At 39.7% G+C, this 23,069-nt stretch overlaps 1 protein-coding gene across 1 annotated transcript in view; it reads right to left on the minus strand.

Annotated features, from left to right (window-relative positions):
- The window catches only part of LOC134340239 (visinin-like protein 1), a 140,170-nt gene extending 117,527 nt beyond the window's left edge, over positions 1–22,643 (minus strand). Inside the window, exon 1 of the mRNA XM_063037240.1 lies at positions 22,366–22,643. The gene's annotated coding sequence lies outside the window, so the exon portion shown is untranslated. The remainder of the gene's footprint in view (positions 1–22,365) is intronic.
- Between the last annotated feature and the right edge of the window lie 426 nt (positions 22,644–23,069).

A 23,069-nucleotide genomic window follows, 5' to 3' on the forward strand; every position in this document is an offset into this window, starting at 1 on the left:
TCTTCAGAGAACAGTGTTTCCCTACCTCAACCATTAATGCTGCCCTCACCCACATCTTCTCCATTTCCCAGACATCCAAGCTCACTCCATCTTCCTGCCACCTCAACAGTGATGGAGTTCCTCGTCTACTCACCAACCCCTCCATGAGCCTCCACATCCAACACATCATTCTCCGCAGCTTCTTCCACCCCAAAGTGACCCTACAACTAAACACATTTTTACCTCTCCCCAACTCTCCGCTTCCTACAGGGATCACTCCCTCATGATTCCCTTGTCCATTCCCACTATCTCCATCCCAGTACTTAGCCCACAAGTGGCCAAAATACTACACCTGGCCATTCACTCCTCCCTCACCGCTATTCAGGGGCCCTGAACAATCTTTCCGGGTGAGGCAGCACTTCACCTGCGAATTTGCTGGGGTTGTCTGTTGCATCCAGTGCTCCCAATGCAGCCTCCTCTACACTGGTGAGACCCATTGTAAATTAGGGGACTGCTTCGTTGAGCACCTCTGCTCAATCCACCAAAAGTGGAACTTCCTCGTGGCCCAACATTGTAATTCACTGATTCCAACATCTCAGTCCATGGCTCCTCTTGTGCCACAATGATGCCATCTCAGCGTGGAGGAGCAACACCTTGTATTTCATCTGGGTGGCCTCTAACCTGATGACATGAATATAGATTTCTCCTTTCAGTGAAAAAATACTCTGCCTCTCCCCGCCACCTCTATTTCCCACTTTGTCCTCTCACCTCTTCTCACCGGCCTATTACCTCCCCCCACTGCACCTCCTCCTTCCCTTTCTCCTACAGTCCACCTCCTCTTTCCTAGCAGATTCCTTCTTCTCCAGTCCTTTACCTTTCCCACCCACCTGGCCTCACCTATCACCTTCCAGCTATCCTTCATCCCCTCCCCCCACCTTTTTATTCTGGCATTCCCTTCCTTTCCAGTCCTGAAGTCTCAGCCCGAAACATTGACTGTTTTCTCGTTTCCACAAATGCTGCCTGACCTGCCAAGCTTCTTCAGCATTTTCAGTATGATGCTTTGGGTTTCCAGCATCTGCAGAATTTCTTGTGTTTAAGAGAAGTGCTATTTAGGATCAGAAGGAAAGAGGGTGAACTATTCTCACATTGTAGAAGATGTACTTACAGAAACTGAAGTTAAATAGTGAAAGAAAAATAAATATACTGGAAGAGAAATAAGTACTTCAAAAAAAAGGAAAAAAAAAACAATACCAATATATATTTCTTACTGTGCCACACTGGATTAGTTAGGTGTGTTCCCAAGCAGAATTTGTTGAGCTTCCCTCCAGCAATACAGGGATCAAAATTTTCCTTTTTTTCAGGTTTTTTTTTTAAACAAACTTGGAGTCATGGGGTCATACAGGTCAGAAGTGGTCCTCCAGCCCACCATATCCATTTACAGTACAGCAACCTGCATTGGGTCTGTGTCTTTTGATGCCCTGCCTTTGGAAGAGCCTGTATAAATGTCTGTTGAACATATTGATTGTATCTGACTCCACCACCTCCTCTGGCAGCAAGTTCCAGATATCAAACCCTTTGTGTAAAACAAAAACTACCTCTCAAACTCACTTTCAAACTTCATCAAACATTAAAACTATATTCTATTATACACTATTTTATATTCTATTCAACAGAAAAAGATCTTGACCCTATATCCTATCTTTGCCTCTTATAATTTCCTATATCTCTGGCAGGTTACACCCCAGCCTCCTTTGCACCAGAGAAAACAAACACAGCCTATCCAATTTCTCCACATAACTGAAGTTCTTCAAACCAGTCAACATAATTTTCTGTTTTTTATATCCCTGACTATGAACGCAAGCCTCTTTATCACCCTGTGTTGTCACCTCTTAGGGAATTAGTAATATTACCCCCGAAGTCCCTCTACCATTTATGCTACATGTCCTACCCCTACAGTCTGCCAAAAAATCACTCTTGGCAGGATTAATTTCCCTCTGCTGGTGCCATCTGACCTATATCTTGAATCTTATATCCTGCCACAGCCTTATTCTTTTGTTGCTATCTACACCACCACCAATTTTCATGTCATCGGCACACTTACTAACAAACCTCTTACATTCTCATTCGAGTTGTTAATCTCAAAGGTTTCAGCAACAATCCCTGTGGTATGTCACTGGTTACAAACTTCTCATCAGAAAAACATCATTCCACCCAAAGCCAATTGCGGATCCAATTATCCAGCTTGTCTTGGATCCCATGTGCTTTAACTTCCTGAACTATACCCTGCTATGGTCCATATGGACACCTACCACCCTGCTTTCAGTCTTCTAACTTCCTCCAAAATTCAATCAAGTTAGTGGGGCAGGAATTCCGCTACACAAAAACATACTGACGATCCCTGATCAGCCCCAGGCTTTCAAAATGTAAATATATCTTTTATTTCAGTTTTGTTCAGTAAGTTTGTTACTACTGATGCAAAGCTCCATGGTCTGTGGTTACCTGGCTTACCTCTGCTACTCTTACAAAGTAAACCGCATCAGCTATCTTTCAGTTTTCTGGCAACTCACCCATGGCTAACAGAAAAGCAAACAGGTCCCTAGCTATTTCCTCCCTTGTTTCTAATAGCAATTTAAGACACTTCCCATTGAGCCACGGAGATTTATCAACCCTTATGTGCTTGTGGCATTGAACAACTTCTCATCTAAATACTGACCTGCTGCAGTTTTTCCCACATACCCCTCCCTGAATTCACTACCTTCCACATCCTTGCCTTGGTGAATACAGATGAAAAGTAGTTACTTAAGCTTCCAGTGATATCCCCCGACTCCACATATAGATTATCCCTTTGATCTTTAAGGGGTTCTATTCTTTCCCTGTCTACCTTTTGCTCCTGGTGTGTTCATGTAATTTCTTTGGACTCTCCTTAATCTTACTTGCCATGGATATTCCATGGCCCATTTTTGCCTTCACAATTTACTTAAGTTCTCTCCTACAAACTCCATATTCCTTAAAAAACTCCCTCAATTCCAATGGTATTTACCTGCTATATGTTTTCCTATTTTCTCTTGATGAAGCCATCAATGTACTTACGTCATTCAAGGTTCCATATTCATGTCACCTTTGTTTTTCACTGTTACCGGATCATGCTGGCCGTCAACTAATTCTTGTTCAAAAGACTCCCACTTTATAGTTGACGTTTTATCCACAGGTATCTGTTCCCAATCTACTTTTATCAGGCCCTCTCCTATGCTAAAGAAATCAAACTTCTCCAATTCAAGACCTTAACATGATCCTTTCATAACTAAGGGAGTTGATTATAATTGTGTCAGTTTCAAAGTGTTCCACATTGACACTTCAAACATCTGTTGAGTTAAATTTCCTAAAATAAGGTAAAGTACAGCCCCTTCTCTGGTAGGAATAACTACATTTTGTCTCAAAAAATCTTTTTGGATGCATTTAACAAATTCTGTCCCACCAAAGGCCCTTGCATCAAGATAATTCCAGTAAATATTGGGAAAGTTATTCCCCCACTCTAATTCCTGCTGACTATTGGGAAATCAGTAATATAACCCCACAAACTAATTGGTTTCTTATTCCCAAGTCCTGATGAAAGGTCTCGGCCTAAAATGTCAACTGTTTGCTCTTTTCCATCAATGCTGCCTGGCCTGCTGAGTTCCTCCAGCATTTTGTGTGTGTTGCGTGCATTTCCAGCATCTGCAGATTTCCTCTTTGGTTTCTATTCTGATATTCTATCCAGATGGTCTCACTGGATAATGTCTCCAGGATATTCTCTAAGTGCTGACATTGTGGTACCGCAAACTTGGAAGCTGCTGTTGCTTTCCTCTGAGAGGCCACTTGGGGGAATTTGATATCCAAAAGGTATGGCTGTTTGAGAGGGGAATGACTAACTGATTCTCACAGCTACCTGGACTACCTCTTCCCACCCTGTCACTTGTAAAAATGCAATCCCCTTCTCTCAATTCCTCTGTCTCTGCCTTATCTCTCTCTCAGGATGAGGCTTTTAATTTCAAAACTAATGAGATGCCATTCTTCTTCAAAGAATCCTTCCTTGATTATCAGTGCTGCCCTCACCCACATCTCTTCCATTTCATGTATGCCTGTCCTCACCCAACCCTTCTGCCACCCCACCAGTCTCTGCGTCCACCACTTAATTCTCCATAACTTCCACCATCTCCAACAGGATCCCACCACCAAGCACATCTTCCTGCAGGGATCACTCCCTATGCAACTCCCTTGTCCATTTGTCCCTCCCCACTGATCTCCCTCCTGGCACTTATCCTTGCAAGCAGAACAGGTGTCACTACACCTCCTCCCTCATTACCATTCGGGACCCCAAACAGTCCACCCAAGTGAGGCGACACTTCACCTGGGAATCTGTTGGGGTCACGTACTGTATCTGGTGCTTTTCCTCACAGATCACGAGACTGTTTTGCTCAGCACCCATGCTCCATCCGCCAGAAAAAGCAGGATCTCCTGTCAGTCCATGGCCTCCTCTACTGCTGCGATGAGGCCACACATAGGTTGGAGGAGCAACAGCTTATATTCTGTCTGTGTAGCCTTCAACCTGCTGGCACCAATATCAATTTCTCCAACTTCTAGTAATAACCGCCTTTACCATTCCCATTTCCCTCTCTCACCTTATCTCCTTACTTTCCCATCACCTCCCTCTGGTGCTCCTCCCCATTCCCTTTCTTTCATGGCCTTTTGTCCTCTCCTATCAGATTCCCTCTTCTCCAGTCCTTCCTCTTTCACCAATTGACTTCCCAGCTCGTTACTTCACCGCTCCCCTGGCTTCACCCATCACCTACTACCTTGTACTTCTTCCTCCCCTCCCCCCCCCACCCTTTTTACTTGACTTCTCATCTCTTTATTCCAGTCCTGATGAAGAGTCTCAGCCCAAAACGTCGACTGTCTACTCTTTTCCATAGCTGCTCCGTGGCCTGCTAAGTTCCTCCAGCAGATTTCCTCTTGTTTGTGATTTGACCACATGGGACTCCTGCACTCTGCATGCCCTACCTATGCTTACTATCCTTCCTGGTGGCCACACAACTCCCTTCTTTCTGAACCTGCTGTGGAACTAATTTGCTAAATGTATCTCTCTATAATTTTTTTGTGTAAGATGTTCCACCTAGGGTGCACTAGTTGCTTTATGTGGTCTGCAGCTAGACACATCTCCCACAGGTATAGTCACCAGGGACACTGGATCCCCCCCCCCCGCCCATCATTGCAGGAGGAGCAGACCATTGCCCTAGCTTCTATCTCCTTTATCCACGATTCCTTCAGCTAAGAGCGGAAAAGGTCGTGACTTGCATTCCTTACTGAAGCCTGCACTCTGACATCAGCAGAAATACATTGACCATACAGCCTCTCACAAGATGGTGACTCCCATTCTGGTTCACTGTTGGTCCTGCTGCCACCTCGAGGCCTTAGCTCACTCACTCAGCTGATCTGCCACTCATTTCTCACATGGTTTACAATCCAAATTGGGTTTATTATCACTGCCTTATAGAATGTCTTTCTTTTGCTTTGCAGCAGCACAAAAGATATAAGATACAATAAATTACAAAATAAGTAGCAGTACAAATAAAAGGAACAGCAAGGAAATGTTCATGAACTGTTCAGAAATCCTGTTACAGATGTGAGAAACTGTTTCTGAATTGTTGAATGCGAATTTACAGGCTCCTGTACACTCTCCCCAGTGGTAGAAATGAGAAGCAGGGATGTTCCAGATGGTTAGATCCTTAATTATAGATGCTGCTTTTGGGAGATACCACCTTTGAAGAGCTTATCGATGGTGAAGTCTACGCTGGCACTGGCTGAATCTACAATGCTCTGCAACCTCTTGTAATCTTGGGATATGGAGCTTCCATATCGGGCAAAATCTTCTCCACTGTACATCTGCAGAAATGTGATCCAGATTTGGTATGTTACCAAGGACTCCTTATGAAGTGGAGCTACTGACTTGCCTCCTTTATCACTACATCAATATACTGAACCCAGGAGAGATCCTCTGAGATGTTGACATCCAGGAGTTTGAAAAACAACCTCTCCCTCAATGCCACAAGACCAAAGAGCTGGAGGTCCATCAGCCAGTCCACATTGAGGTGGAGTTTGTCAGTAACTTTAAATTCCTTGGCCTTATCATAACAGAGAATCAGTTCTGGGACTAGCACATTAGTGTCATCACAAAGAAGACACAACAATATCACTGTCTTATAAGTTTGCATGTATTTGGCGTGTCACAGAAAACTTTGACAAACTTCTATAGGTGCACAGTGTGGATTATTCAGACTGGTTGCATGACAGTCTGGTATGGAAACACCAACGCCCACTCATGAAAAAGCTTTCAAAAAGTGGTGGACACAGCCCAGTCCATCACAGGCAAAGCCATCCCCCTGAGCCCATCTACAGGCAATACTGCCACAAGAAAGCAGCAACCATCATCAAGGACCCCCATCTCCAGGCCATGCTCTCTTCTCCCTGCTGCCATTGGGAAGGAGGAGCAGGAGCATTAAGTCCCATACTACTAGGTTCAGGAATAGTTACTACCCTTTAACCATCAGGCTCCTGAACCAGTGTGGATAACGTCACTCCCCTTGTCTCTGAGCAGATTCCACAACGTACAGACTCACTTGCAAGCACTCCACAACTCGGGTTTTCAGTATTATTTATTTATTTTGAATTTGCACAGTTTGTTCTCTTTTACAGATCGGTTCTTTGTTGGTCTTTGTAGTTTTTCCACTGATTCCATGGTATTTCTGTTTTACTGTGAATGCCTGCAAGGTCATTAATCTCATGGAAGTATATCTGTACTTTGATAATAAATTTACTCTGAAATTTGAACAGGTGATCCCTTGATGAGGACTGGTGCGGGTACTCCTGATATCCCCTTCCTAAAGTCCTGAAGCAATTGCTTGGTCTTGCTGAAGTTGAGTACAAGGCTATTGCTGCAACGTCACCTAACTAGCCAGTCTCACTCCTGTACACATCCTCATTGCCATCTGAGATTTTATCACACTAGCTGTGAATTTATAGATGGCGTTTGATCTGTGTTTAGCCAAGCCGTTATGAGTGCAGAGAGTGTAGAGTAGTGGGCTAAGCATGCATCCTTGAGTACCTGTGTTGACTGTCAGCCAGGAGATGTTATAACTGATCCATTCTGACTGTAGTATCACAATTAAGACATTGAGAATCCAGTTACAGACGGCAGTACAAATTTAGAAGCTTGGTGATTAATATTGAGGGAATGATGGAATAGAATGCCAAGCTGTAATTAATACACAGCAGCCTGGCATAGGTTTTAATGTTGTCAGAGTGCTCCAAGGCAAAGAGGAGAGCTAGTGAGACTGCATCCATTTTGGACCTGCTATGGTGGTAGATAAACTGTAGCAGGTCTAGGTCCTCGCAAGGGCAGGAGTTCATTCTAGCCTTTATCAAATTCTGGTTGTACTTCATCACAGCAGAATGCAGCAGTGAGAGGTTGTAGATGTTCCTGAAAACTCCAGTCATTTGGTTGGCACCTGTTTTCAGTCCCTAGTCAGGTACACGTCTGAGGCATGATACCTGCAAGGGCTCACCCTCAGGAAGGATGTTCTGTCAGTGGCATCCAGACAGAAATCTGAGGTACCAGATGTTGTGGCAATTTGCAAGTGCGTAATGTTATTCTCCTTTTCAAGGTGTGCGTAAAAGGCATTGGACTCATCAGGCAGTGAGGCAACACTGCCATTTCTACTGTTAGGTTTTGCCTTCTCGGAAGTGAAGCATGTAAGCCTTGCTACAACAGACCTGTATCCAAGTGTGTCTCTAATTTAACACAGTATTGCCTTTGTTACTCTCATGATGTCTGTATCTGAGTGTGTATCTTCAGGTTCCTATACCACCTCCTTGATGGTAACAATAAGAAGAGAACATGTCCTGGGTGATGAGGATTTTTAAATGATGGATGCTGCCTTTTAGAGAGATCGCCTTTTGAAGGTGTCCGGGATGTTGGGGAGGCTAGTGCCCATGATGCAGCTGATTGAGTTTGCAACTTTCTGCAGCTTTTTCTGATCCTGTGCAGTGGCCCCTCCATACCAGACAGTGCTGCAAACCAGTTAGAATGCTCTCCATGGTACATTTGTAGAAATCTGCGAGCGTCTTTGGTGACACACCAATTCTCCTCAAACTCCCAATGAAATAAAGCCGATGTCATGCCTTCTTTGTAATTGTATCAATATTTTGGGCCCAGGATAGATCCTCAGAGATGGTGACATCCAGGAACTTGAAACTGTTCACCCTTTCTACTTCGGAATCCTTAATGAGGAGTACACCTCCTCGTCACCATCTAAAATACTGACAATGGTAGTTGCACCATTGGCAAATTTATAGTGTTTGAGCTGTGCCTAGCCACACAGCCTTGGGTGTAGAGAGGTACCTGAACACACATTATTGAGGTGCACCAGTGTTGATTAGCAGCAAGGAAGAGATGTTACTTCTGATTCGCACAGACTGTGGTCTCCTGGTGAGGAAGTCAAGGATCCAGTGGCAAACGATGTACAGAGGCCCAGGTTTTGGATTTCTTTGATGAGAAATCAGGTTATCATTGTGTTGAATGCTGAACGTAGATATTAACTTTGCAGCTGGAAGGTTATTTTCAATGTCCTTCAAAATGGCTCAGTACTATTTCCTTGTAATGCAGGAGTAAGCCATTTGGCCCATTGAGTCTCTCCCAGTTCACAGAGCAATCTGAATATTCCTCAAACCACATTATATACATACTACAATCAAGGTGATTTATAGTGGCCAATTAACTACCAGCTCATAAATTTTTGACATGATGCAGGAAATTAGAACTCAGCCCATTGTAGCTGTAAAGCAGAGGCACAATTTGCTGTCAATTGTGCCACTGTGCAAAAGGGACAAAGGCCTGCCAACATTCTAGTTTGAATGCGCCTTGTTGAAAAATATCACTTACTCTAGGTCAAAACCAACATTCCTCAGCCACACTCATTCAGCATCTAGCACCTGCTGCCAAAAATGGAGGGGGGAAGTACTTGGAATCTCACAGAATTTCAGGACAGACCTTTGCTGTTTATATTATCCATTAACGATTGATTATGTTCCCTGCATTTGATTCTGAAGAGGTTTGCACACGTTACAAAAGTTGATTAGATTGACAGGAGGATATCAGTGGATTGTCAATTGGATTAAAAAATTGGTAAAAATATTTACTCTAGAAAAAAACCTGTCAGAATATGCACTGGGATTGTGCAAAAAGTCAAAGGAAAAATCAATAATTTGGAGGGTATGGGGGGGGGGAGAAGAGAGGAACAATGTTTGAATAAAAGCTATCACAGAAGACATATGGAATGGAATATGGAATACCTTCCTTTATTAGCAAAGGCTTAGAATGCAAAAATAAGGATCTTACCTAGAATTGTACGTAGATTAATCTGGCCATTTTGGATATTACAAGAAATTTGTGATCGCAAAGATGGAATGCAGCATTGAGAGAACTAGAAAAACAGTAATGATGAGGAAAGAACTGAATAGGCTGGGATTGTTTTCTTTGGAACACATGCAATTTGAGATGAAATCTGTAAAGGGGGGGTAATTATTGATTCCCTTACAAGAGGAGTTAAAAAACAGCAGGCATCGATGTCAAATAACTGTGAAAAGATTAGAGCAGGCAGGAGGAAAATCTTTGCACCTAGAGGGCGCTATTGGTTGAAAATAAAGCCAAAAATACCACATCTTGTAGGACCATGAACCAAGTTTGGGAATTTGGCTGTATTTCTCAACCAGCACAAATGTGGTTAAACTTATTGGCTCCTGCTAGGTCATACATTTTCTACAAAGTAGCAAGACATTTTTCCAATGGTCAATAATGTGTATGATCTAGCAATTTCAATTCCAAAGATCACTAACTCTGCAATTAAATTTCTAGATGCAAAGACAACCAAATATAATATTCAGTGACGGCAGCTTCAGAATGCAAAACTTCACTGATGGCAGACTTTTATTTTGTTTTGCATTGATTCAGACTTTAACAACAGCTTGTGTTCCCAGTGTGAAAGAATAGCATTGCTGTATTCACAATCCATTGAAAACTGATAATGAAAATATCCTTGAGTACAGAAAAGGGAGATTTATGTTTTAAATCAAAGCTGCAAAAGAAAGATACTGTACTTCAGAAACTGGAATTTTGAGACAGAAATTAAAAAAAAAATCAAGATATTCATACGCCCCGTTGATCGGTGGCTGCAAAAGGAGAGAAAGTCTTTGTTTTCTTTCTTGTAATGATGAGGAATATGAGTAATATTTTGGCGCATGCCTTTTGAGATTTGTTACTTCCCTGCCAGGCTTTTCACTTGCTTTTTGCACAACTTAATTGCTGAAATCATGGAAGCGTAGCACAATTACTGACCCATTTTAAATTAGAGATCAGATATCCTAAAAAGAGTCCTGGAATTTACTAAATCCCATAAAGTTGGTTGAAGTCTCATAAGCAATAGGCCATATGATAAAATTGGTGAGGGGGAGGGAAGTGGAGCCAGAGGATAGACTAAAATTCATGAATAGGCATTTATAGAGACTTTACTAAGAACCTTTTAAGATGACAATTGATAAAAGATAAGACAACTGATGAAATTGATTCAAGTGCATACTGAAGATGCCGTGTCAGAAATCAAAGAAAGGGCAAATGCTGCACTAACACTATTTAGGAAGAAATAAAAGGCATAAAGTGCAAAATTGGAATATGTCCCAAGACTGCAAGTGGTAAATCTGTAACCAGATAAAACCTTCAACAAAATTGTACTCAGTATTACAAAGGAATACTATCACTACTAAGGGTGCAATTTGTAAAAAGCACCAAACTATAATCCCCAGGACAACTAGTAAAAAATAACACAACATTGCCAGTATCATGAATGTCCTAATATTTAAATATGTGAGAAAACAAAGCTGGCATAAATAGGAGTTGAGGGCCAAGGAAAAATTAGTCAGTAACAAATTCAGTAAATAAAAGAGCTTCAGTTTCAGTGAAACACGGCTACAAGGTCAAGAATTAGGTTAAAGATTTTTATGAAGTACATGTGAAAATCTTGGACTCAAGTTTCTGAATGTAACATTTTATAAGATACATTCAAAAACGTTTTTGTACAACGTTGCTTAAGCTAAAGAATACCAAAGTTCAGGGACCATAAAACTTCAGTAATGGCATATGTGGGCTGGGCAGAACCCGCAAAATCTCGCATGAACTGCTAAAGGTGAAGCAGAGTGTACGTAGGGTAGATTAAACAGTACCAATGAATCAATCCTTTTAGATAATTACCCATTTATCATAGCTGCAAATTATAGTTCTTAAGATGTTTAAGAAAAAAAAGCCTTGCCAATTCTAACATCTTGAGAAATTGGTAGACTTTTCTAATATCCAGCCACTATTGAAAGTATGCTTTCGTTAATCTAATCTATCATTCTGGAACATCACCAGCAGAACACATTTAACAAGATAGTGGCATCTATCAAAAGGATCACCACCACCTGGATGATGCCTCTTTTCACTGCTACCGTTGAGAGGAAATACAGAAGCTCGAGGTCCCACAACACCAGATTCAGAAACAGCTAATTTCCACATCCATCAGGTTCTTAAAATTCTCGGTACAACCCTAACCCCACCTCAGCTCACTTACAGAGCACCTTGTGGACTTGCCTTTGATTGTGTCTTTGTTTTTGTTTGCACTAAGATTCTTGTATTGCAATCTTCTGACCTCACTGTATAGTTTAATCTTATGTACATTTTATATCTGTCTGTGATACTGCTGCAAATGTTTTTATTGTAGTGAACCTCTACTTCTGCACAACAATAAACTCTGATTGACTTGTATGAATGTTGGAGCTCTGACTTGAAAGCACCTAGTGAGTTCAAAAACCAAAAACAATGCAGCAACCTTTAAAAAATTACCTATTTTGATTGGCTACATAGATGTAGATTATTCAAAATCAGTCAAAGAACTAATTAAGTCTATGTTGCAAAATGGCCAGAGTGTCCAGGAATTCAAAAAGAGGTACAACTTAAAACAAGAAAGCAGGTTAAGATCTGAGAATTTTGTTTTAATTAAAATGGGGAAAATCAATTAGGCTTTCCCATTGTTGCAATTTAGCAGGAATTGGACATACAGGCAGATATAATTTGCAGCTTTGAGTCAGTCCACGTCCAAGATGGTTGATTGTTGATTTTATGTGGGGACATAAGATAGGCTGTTCTAGTCTTTCAAGCTGTGTCACCCAGCAACCCCCCTGATTTAACCTAGTCTAATCATGGGACAATTTACAATGATCAATGAACCTACTAACTGTAGGAGGAAACCACAGCACCCAGAGAAAACCCATGCATTCCATGGGGGGGGGGGGGAGGAGAGTACAAACTCCTTATAGGACTCCAAACTGCGAGGGCCTGAGCTGTAATAGTGTTGCGCAACTGTTATGCTATCATGGCACCCAAGAGGCATGGACGGATAGGTTTTCATTTGCATATTGCAGCTCTTTTTATTCTGAAAAATCATAATAGGATTTAGTTTCATACAAGTACTTCTTGCATGTATTATCAGATTCAACCATCTTAGATTTTGTTTCTTTGCACTTAATTACAAGTGTGTACTTAACACTGTTTTCAAGACCAAAAAAAATCTATAGCACATGGCAATTTGTCTAAAATCTGTATAAAGAATAGCACAAGAGTTTGTTAGTACAGTGCATGAATTCTAAAAGTAATATTCCTACATTTATATACTGCAGTACTTCTGCTTTTATTTAGTAATTACAACTATAGCTATGAAGTCAACGATTTCTGTTACCTTTATGAAAGAGTATCAGGCCTTTGTTCACAAGCACTAAGTTAAAAAAGAGCTAAGTTACTCAGAAAATCAATGTCTTAGGATAGATAACAACCATATTCTACAATCCAAACTGTTGAACAAAATTGTTTTTCTCTTTAAAAATTCAAATAATCTAAATAAAGAATTTCCACTTATTAGTCTGTCAACTAAATTTGGCACATTCCCTGTTTAGATCAGATTTAATTCTACGTTTTGCAGTTGACCTAGCGAGGCTTTTAAATCCCTCTAATACAAAATATACAAAAAAGACCAAGTGTCACTGTTTTGAGGACATTATTTCAAGTTGTAATTCTGTTTGGCAAGCAATAACATTGCTAAAGCATCACACAGTCTATAAAAGAATCAGCTCTGTTCTTGTTTCAGATTGTTTACTAACTAAAGGTCATTAACTGTCCTTGAACTTGATGCCAGGGTGTATTGATTAAAATATTGAATTATCATCACTGGAACTCCTCTAGGGTATGGGTACCTCCGAGGCACCTCTCCTGACACTTTTATGCTGTGGATTGTTAAGTACCATAAAGATTGATAAAATAGATCCATTTTAAATTTAAACTTCAATAACACTGTTTATACAGTTCTACTCATACCATCTCCGGAACTCATTATGGGGAAATGAAAATTGACAGATTTTTTTGTACAAAACGTTGAGCTTGTTCATTGGGCAAATAAAATTAAACTTCAAAGATAAAACCAAACATTCTATCAAACTGACTGATCTCACTGCATACTACAGAGAAATGGTATAGATTTCTTTGCGAGGGAAGCATTCTTGGCTCCTAGCTCATGCTGAAGTTATGGAGCTGGAGGGTCATTGCATGGTCACAGTCCTCTGTCTTTAGATCCAACATTGGTTAACTGCCTAAGCATTTCTGCAATCCCCAGTCTATAACTTCAAACAAACATTAATCTTTACTACTAATAATCAAGTGTTGGGATACAACAGTGGCTAATTCACTGGACTGGCAATTCAGAGGTGTGAACTAATGATCAGCATATATTTTAAACCCCAATTAAATCCAGTTAATAAATTTGGACTAAAAGTCCATTATCTGCAATGAAACTATAAGATAGTCATGCAAAAAAAAAAAAATTGCTAATGCTCTTCAGGGAAGGAAGCTTTCCTGATCTGGCCTATAGGTGACTAGAGATTTACATTACCTATTATTAGTGTCTCTCAGCTTTCCCATGAAGTGCCAAAGGTACAATAAAGACAGTTAGGTTTTATAACAGACCAAAGCCAAAATCAATGTTTTACAATAGTTTAAAACTTAGAACTTTCCATCGGTATTTATCGTATAAATTTGTTGACCATGTTCTTCAGCCCTTCCAGTAAGATGTCGGTGCACTTGGACACAGGAGCCACTCCAGGTCCAATCAAAGATACATTTGTTGGACTTGCAAGTCTTTTTTAAAATATACAATTGCAAGTCACTGCCGGATACGAAGAACATCAAGTACTGCAGGACTCCCCATTCATGAACTGAGAAATAGTGATGGAGCTGGACTTATTGCGGTACCGTTGTTGTGATATTGTCTGTACCGCTGGACGTTATGCAGTTCAAGTGATTGTCTTGGACATTTTTATTGTGATCACAGACCCTGTTGGACACTGGTGATGCAGAATACTGCAAGGCCAGTCCACTAGTTCATTGGTAAGACCAAAGGTGGGGGAACTGTGTTGTCTCATTTGTAGTGAGGACTAGGGCCATGCCTGTTGCAGCCGGCCAGGAGAGGAGAGAAGACACCAATGCAATGCAGGACAGCATCTGCGGACTGCACTGGAATCTGTACTTGGGTTGGCGACAATCCCCTCCCATCAGTGCTACCCTCCAGTGTTTGCTCGGTGGAAGAACAAACTGAACCAGGACAACTTACCATCAATTCTACAGTCATTACCACTCAGGGACTTGGGCTATACTATTTTTTTTTTTCCTTTGCAACTGTATGTGTTTCTGAAACCATAATCGTATGTGCCATTTGTGCAATGTGCTGTGGTAATCTGTTTTTCATCTTGGCCCTGGAGAAACATTGTTTTGTTTGGCTATGATCATGCAGAGTTGAATAATAATTAAACCTGAAATTAAACTTTATGTAATTTCTGAAACATTTCTGTAAAGCTCATTTTCAAACTACAGCAAGCAATGGAGAAATACTTTGTGTAAGAAATTCATAGTACACAAAAATGCTACAAGCTAACCATGTCACTATAGCATTGAGGGGAAACAAAAAGTCATTTTACGTTTTTCTTAGAACCTTATTTTCCCATGGATAGCAATTTCACTAAAGTAGTAACAGTGTATATTCTGCTCAAAATTAGGGATAGTTATACAAAAGAAAGGCCAAGGTTTGCAAGCAGATAGAAAACTAATGTTTATTCTTTAAAGTACCAATTTGGGCAAGTGGGATACGGTGATAAAATTTCTTAACCCAACCTATCAATCTGTTATTACTTCCTCTGATTACTAAAGGTAGATTGATAATTTGCAAATCATTGCAATACAGTTAATGGGTTGGATCATGTGCATTTCTACCTACTGTCCTGATTCATTCCACTGCCCTTCAGCCTATGCTGTAACTGGGGTAGCCAGAGGTGAATATGGGCCTCAAGTTGCACAATCCTGGACTTGATTAACAAAGTGTACTGAGGGCTCAGCAGTGACTAGATCATAGATTCATCAGATACAGGAACAGCTTTTGACAAGTGGCAAGGCTGGAGGTGAAGCCTCATCTTCTGTCAAAGTCTGTAGAGGCTTACTAAGAATTTTTGCATGTTTTGGATATCTGATGACAGATTAAAAATGATTAAAATAGTTTTGAATTATTAAAATACCTTTCAAAAGTAAAACACAAATGAAACACTAACTAATTGAATAAAGTAGCAAAAAGTATTTTTTTAAAATTTCTACTTCATGAAATCCTATTCAAATGAATGAGGATTTTAATTCAAAGTCTGGATGATGTAAGATTATGTAATACTAGGGTATCTCAGCACAATTAGGCTCTATTATCGAACTTCATGTACAGTTCTGCAATAGAAAAAAGTGATAAGTAAATTAACCTTGGAAGCTTCCTTGGAGTTGTCAAACATAGCCAAGTCCATTTGTGTTTTTTTTAAAAAAAGAGATACCGAACAGACAACGTCATTCCAAGCCATGGAGCCGCATCATCTCGCAACCCACCTATTTAACATGAGCCTAATTACAAAACAATTTACAGAGACCATTTAGCCTACTAACCAGTAGGTCTTCGGACTGTGGGAGGAAGCTTGGAAGCTAGGAGTAAACACACACACACACACACACTCACTCCTGGGGAAATGTAAAAATTCTTTACAGATGTGCCAGAATTGAACTTTGAACTCTGGAATGCATCAAGCTGCAATAGCATCACACTAACCACTATGTTACCATGGCAGGCCATAGCGTATTCAGTTCATTATTGTTTTTAAATGTTCTTAGACATAGCCTTAAACATAGAATTAAATACCTAAATAGCCATTGTAATCCAAGTCAATGGGTCCTTTAACACCCAATTGTACAATGATAATAAAAATTATGCAGATAGTGGGTCTGTCTGGAAGTCAACTTAATTTTGTAGCTAATTGAGTCAATGTTAATGTATTTAAATTGAATTCATTCTGCCATGCCAAATGATTAGCCCCTCCATGAGGTGCATGCTTTCTTTAAACTACTCGTAAATTTTGTGTTCTCCACTATCTAGCACCAGTGTCACAGAACAACTTCACCTGCATTCTCCTTCAATACCGATACCATCCTGTCTCTGATATGTAAGCTCCACTATAAATGGATCAGAAGCTGAATCTCTCTGCTTAACAGCACAAAGTACGTACTATACAAGGACTGCTGCACTTCATTCAGATGACTCACCAAATCACTTCTCAAAGATGTTCTGAAATGAAGCCCTTAACCTACTTAAGTATTTTTATAAACATCATTCATCAAACAACACAATAAATAAAGGCATAATTTTAAGCACTTTTCTGTATTTTTGCCCAATTTGCCTTGAAAGAATTTTCAAAGAACTGCAGTCCACGTGAAGGAATTCTTCCAAAATGGTTTAGGCAGAGCATTGGCATGCATTTGGTCTTGTGATTAAGATGCAATGATTTCCATATCCAGGTGGCTTCCCACTTAGAGGTTCTCAGAATTGTTATCCTGGTTTTTCTGGATAGCATCAACTAATTTATCTCAGCACCTTCAGAGACACGTCACCATACAGCATATTGCTGCATTTTCTGCTGGCACATTGGGTTTTGATAAATCACCTGAATATTGGTCAGGCTTTATTTTGATTGAAGTTTCTGAAAATACTACACTGAAGTTTTCATTGAAATTTCCACAGAGCCACAGATTACTTACTTCCATTATAGTTCTATGTGTTCTGAAGTGGCTGACAAGGCCCATGTCAGACCTGTAGATTCTACTGACAGGTAAGGCAGTGAGATGAAGCATGACCTTTGTATGCTCCAGAAGAGACTCAGATTATTAGTGTCTTCCTGGCTACAGTCTCATGACATTGACGAGTCAAGTTCCACGTATTCCCAAAAGTTGACAGGAGTTTTTTTTTAAAAAAAAGCAACACACACAAAATGCTGGAGGAACTCAGCAGGCTAGGCAGCATCTATTAAAAAAAAAAGAGTACAGTCAACATTTCTGGCCAAAATGTCGACTGTACTTTTTCATAGATGCTGCCTAGCCTGCTGAGTTCCTCCAGCATTTTGTGTCTGTTGCTCCGATTTCCAGCATCTGCAGATTTTCTCGTTTGTGAATTTTTTTTTTTTAAAAAAGAGTTGAGTTTTTGAGAACATCTTTCATGTTTTCTCTGTACCCCTGAAGATCTCTTGCCTATTGGAGCCTGGGGTAGGTAGAATTTTAAAAGTCTGGTGTTGAGATTTGAAAATGATTAAAAGTACTTCTGCAATACTGTTTGTCAAAAAACAATAGCACAATGCTGAGAATGATGCAAAAGTTGTGCTAAATGGAAACTTTGTACAAACAATGCAAGAGCATGAAAGCAAGTTATAGTTAACCAATAAAACAGACTATGTACCAAAGATCAAATTTCTAATTAAATTTATTATTACAATCCTTATTGCTCTTAATCTGGATATTTAGACTCTTTCACTAAATCTAGGTCTTAATCTTCTTCGTTTCAGCAGAATTAATTTTCATTTCTCATGTGTTTCTTGGGAAACAAATCTATAAGCTAACAATTCAGCTACTAAAGATATGTGGATTATAATTTATTTAAAATCTTGCTTGCTTTTATTGCTGCATGGTGGATAGACTTTTTCTTTAAAAAGCCAATATCGTACTTCCTTCACCCTCCTCAGACGACAACTTGGAAACACTCCACTCGGTTCGGTGTTGCAAGTTATCTTCTCTGAAACTTATGTGCCTCAGAATTATTGAATATTTTCAATATTGGTAATTGAACAATGTTAACAATAATATTGCAGGTAGCAAGTCAATTCCAGAGCAACCTTTGTGTTTCAATCATGTCCTCCAGCTTTAAGCCAGGGATAGTAGAGGTTCTGCCTCACAACTCCAGAAACCAGGATTCAAAGTGGACCTCCAGTGCTGTCTGTGTGGAGTTTGCAAGTTCTCCACGTTTCCTCTAAGTTTTCAGTTTCTTCCCACATTCTGAGTGTAGTGGTTGGAAGATTAACTGGCTCCTGTAAATTACCTGAGTGTGTAGTGGAAAATTAAAGACAATTTAAGGACAATATTCCTATCATTTATCTGGGTGGTGGCAGTGGGGGTGGTGGGTGGGGGAGAGAGAACAGATCCAATTGGGCTAGGATAACTATAAAGATGGATGCTCCGTGGTCAGCACAGACTCTAAGCCAAAAAAAAGCCAGTTTCCATCAAATCAACAGCAGTAAATTTTGGTTCAACAACAGCATGCTTTTCTGAGTCAGAAGGTTCTGGGTTACAAGTAAGAACAGGCCAATGCTCACAACTCTACACACTACAAGGTCTGTAGAGATAGATATCATATTGAAATACTGTAGTCAGGAGAACAGGTAGCATTGATCATTGTACTGAAAAAGTACTGTAGTTTTATTTTTCCCTTCAGGTGATCTCTGATCCCCTGTCTCACTCCAGCAACTTCAGTTTAGTTTAAAATCGCGTTTTCTGCATCTGCAGTGTTTTTATTCACATTAAAAGAGGCTTTATCTGTCTTCTGGTTATATACTAACTATCCCATTGAACTGTTTGATGAGTTGGGGGGGGGAGGAAGAAACTCTGAAATCCAACTTTTATTGGTGAACCGACAAAAATTAGGATAAGTTAGGAATTAAATTACACTTGTTTATGGGTAAAAGATCATGACGGTATTGCCTTTATTAAAAACTGTTAACTGATTGCCGAAAGTTTTGGGACAGAAGTAATAAAAACTGACTACACATGCATGTTTGTTCCTGTGAAATTTTAGAATTCCCGGAACGGAATGGACTGAAGTGCAGTTACTAGAAGTGGTTCGCAGCTAATTGATGATTGAATTCAAAGTAACATTTCAAGATATTTCATCGAAACAATAATCATTCGCGAACTGAAAAAGCTACCGAAACGTATAATCACCCAGTTTTTTTTTGAAACAGCTTCTAGCAATTCAGCATTTTGTTAGTGGCGCCCTCTGGTAGAAACTTGGTTTTGTTACAATGGTTATTTTCGCTTCACACATCATTTCCCCCGTATTCGAACAAACTGGAAAATAACAAACCGGCCATATAATAGCCACATCAACTGTTATTCGGAAGCAGCACGGGTCCCAATGGGAACTATCAGCTGTTAAAGATAAAAGGTGGGTCCACGTCAATAATTAGTAATCACACGAGTGACAAGAATTCCAGTTAAATCTAATTCAATCAGATGTTTAAACATGATCGCAATAAACAAGATCGTATAACCACAAAATAAATGGATTATACAGTGACAGATATGACTTCCCTATTACGAGAAGACCTTAATATTTTAGTTTTTTTTGAAGAAGACCGTTGTAAAACAGTGCAGGCAGATTTATCTGAGTTTTACAGATTGCAGGAACGAACGGTAATTGCGAAAAAGAATAATACGATTCTTTATTTTATAAGCCATGGGCAAGCTTATACAACGCACTTTTGTGAAAATGGGGGGGGGGAGTGAGTAGGGGCACTTTATTAGTGGTGCATGCAATAAAAGATAATGACAGACGAAGAATCAGCATACCTATAGACAATAGAGGAATGACTGCATTGCTTTAATTTATGTTTAAAAGCCTTATATCTCCATCAGAATATACTGCACAGCCACATGAAAACATGTTCATTGACAGTAGAATGAAGCACCTCACATTACCAAAGTAATCAGATCCTTTCCAGTACAAAATACAAAGGCTCCCCACCGAAGCTTGCTTGAATTGTATTCACATTTCACCGCTAAACTGGACAATTGCAAACTGGGTGTTTCTAACAGGAAAGTTCTAAGTCATCCCTGGTGAGCTTGGAAATGACAATAGACAAGTTTCTAAAGTCAGAAAAAAAACACTTTTGTGTTAAACAGTTTATCTACAAGCTACAAATTCATAACATTATCAAAGTCTGCTATTTTCTCCTTTCTGGTTTTGCATTGCGGGCATTATCAGCCGCGTGCGCGCATTGCTGTCAATTTTAAGTGGAGCACTTTCTAGCTTCACTTTTAAAATTCCTTTGGGCATTTAGTGCCGCAAGTAAAATTCCCACTCCAGTTTTATAATTATACCAGACGTCTCTACTGCTCTTGCCAAACGGATAAAGGTCTTGAGGAAGAATACTTAATTTAGTAGAGAAAAAATTATTTAATATAATATCAAAATGGTAGAGCCACCAAAAGTGATCCGGTAACTGGTATTCTTGTAAAAATGAGTCTTGCCCTGCTGCTTAAAACTGGGATGTACATTTTTACAGCTATATCTACATCCAATGAATTTTCAGAAACCTGCAAGGATATCTGGTTATTTTAAACAACATAGAAATTCCTTTTTAAAGATATGCAAGACTATATTTCACATTAGATATTATCGCTAATATTATCTAATATCTGGACTTTAATACAACATTGAAATTACCAATACGTTCACAGAAAATCAATCTATCCACAATCTGCTTACACAAGTCCAAGCCTTTCAGTTTCCTTGATCATAATCATATTTCTAGATAATTTCTGCTGTCGAAACTGGCCATTCATATAATCTGGAAAACCTCACTTTATAAGAGCAAATCTTGACAGTCACAACATGATGCCGCTTTAACATGTATTAAAATAAAAGCTGTTTGGAGTTTAGCATAACCATTTTACCACAGTAGATTACCAGGAATAATTACAATTCTGCAATTCAAATTATCAAAGTTATGTCTTTGACAAAAAAATGAACTACGTGTCCTTATCCCACTACAAAAACAGTACTTTATTGCTGATGTCGTTATTGAATTATGGATTTCGAATTACTCTAGTTATTAAATGATGTACCGGCATTTACATGAATTTGTCATTAACTGGTAAGCTACTCACTGTACTACACTGATGTGGATTCAAACAACATCATACATCAGAACCAGGGCAGGAAAACATACTGTTGCCACAAAAATAATATTTTTAATATCAGCCCCCACCTCCCCATAGGCAACAGTGCTGCCTTTTGTAGAAATAAAACAAACCTGCTGGGGGCAGTAGGTGGGGATAGATAATGTTGCAACGCGTCTCAGTTTTAAGCCACGAGATCGACTTAAGGAGTCGCTTTTGCATTATTACTTCATCAGCCTCCGTAAATGCATAAACCTGCGCTTTGCTTTTTGCATTGAATGAACCACCACGATGTTTTTGTTCTATTATCAAACAGGAATTAGGTAGCTTTATTAACGGATACACTTCTCAGCCTCTGGTGACATGCTTCTATTCGTCTATTCCAAGGTTTAGGAAACTGACGAATAATGATGTTTATGCGTTCTGGACTTCTTCGTTGATTTTTTTTTGCAGGCACGCGACTGCGAATCACAACTCACGATGGAATTACGGTGGAAAATTACATGCACCTTGCATCAATAAATATTGTCCAACTACCAGCAATGAACCTTTATAAGGAAAGGGCAATCATGCATGGTATGGATTTGTTTCCATGCTGATACATATGCACAATTAACGCAGTATGCTGCAGTTAATTCATTCAATCTCAAGATGCCAGAATCGTGCTCAATTTTTATGAGAAAGTGAAATGCTTAAATGATTTCTGTTTCAACAACATTTCGGCCATTATAAATGCCATTTTAGATCAGACATGCCAGATTTAGTGATGCGAGCTTTTAACAAAACTGCACGGGTTTGGGAGAAAAGTAGAGATACTATTACTAGATGATAGTAAAGACGCAGATCCTAAACAAGCAGTCTGAATCGGCATGCGCAAAATGCAATATTATTTTTCTCTCTCCAGTGCATCAACCACTTACCTTTGTAGGTGAAACGATGTTTTATTTTAAAATCTGCAGTTATTCTTTTTCGCTAGATCCGAAATCAGTTGAATCCTACCATTCGAGTTAAAACAATGAAAATGGTTGAGTCACAAATGTTTGGTACAGGTCCTGTAGAAGTGTATGTATTCTGTTCAACAGGACTCGCGTCAGCTCTGAGTTATGGGGTACTGTTAAAGCACAAACGAGTATAAGCAAGCGTCAGTCCCCGTGAATCATACACTCCATAAATTCGCTTTCTTTTGGAAGTAGTAACGTGGTTAGTTGATGTCATATGGTCTGAGTCTGCGCGGCCGAAAGAAGCCCGCCTACCGTTAAGGGATCCGCTACTGCCCGAGATGGTCAGTTTCAGCCGTGCTGCAGAAACATCGATGGGACGGAAAGAAATACGCTATCAGATGCAAGGGAAACGTGCAAACAGTGTGATTTCACAACACTTCATCTTAAAACGCTTTCACGCCATTCATGATAAAAATAATCAACTGAATTCCACTTATGTCTATATCAATCGCATCTCTATTTGTCAATCATATTTTTTTGAAAATGCATTTAAATATATACAGCAAAAAAGTAAACATAGTTTCAGATGCTTTTATTTGAGCGGTTGCTATCTCAACATATGAAAAATAAGTCTCTTTTACTGCTTAGGCACCCTCTCGCGTGTTTTAAAATACGCTTGTTTA

This window comes from Mobula hypostoma, chromosome 2 (assembly GCF_963921235.1).
Source record: "Mobula hypostoma chromosome 2, sMobHyp1.1, whole genome shotgun sequence".
NCBI classification, from domain to species: Eukaryota; Metazoa; Chordata; class Chondrichthyes; order Myliobatiformes; family Myliobatidae; genus Mobula; species Mobula hypostoma.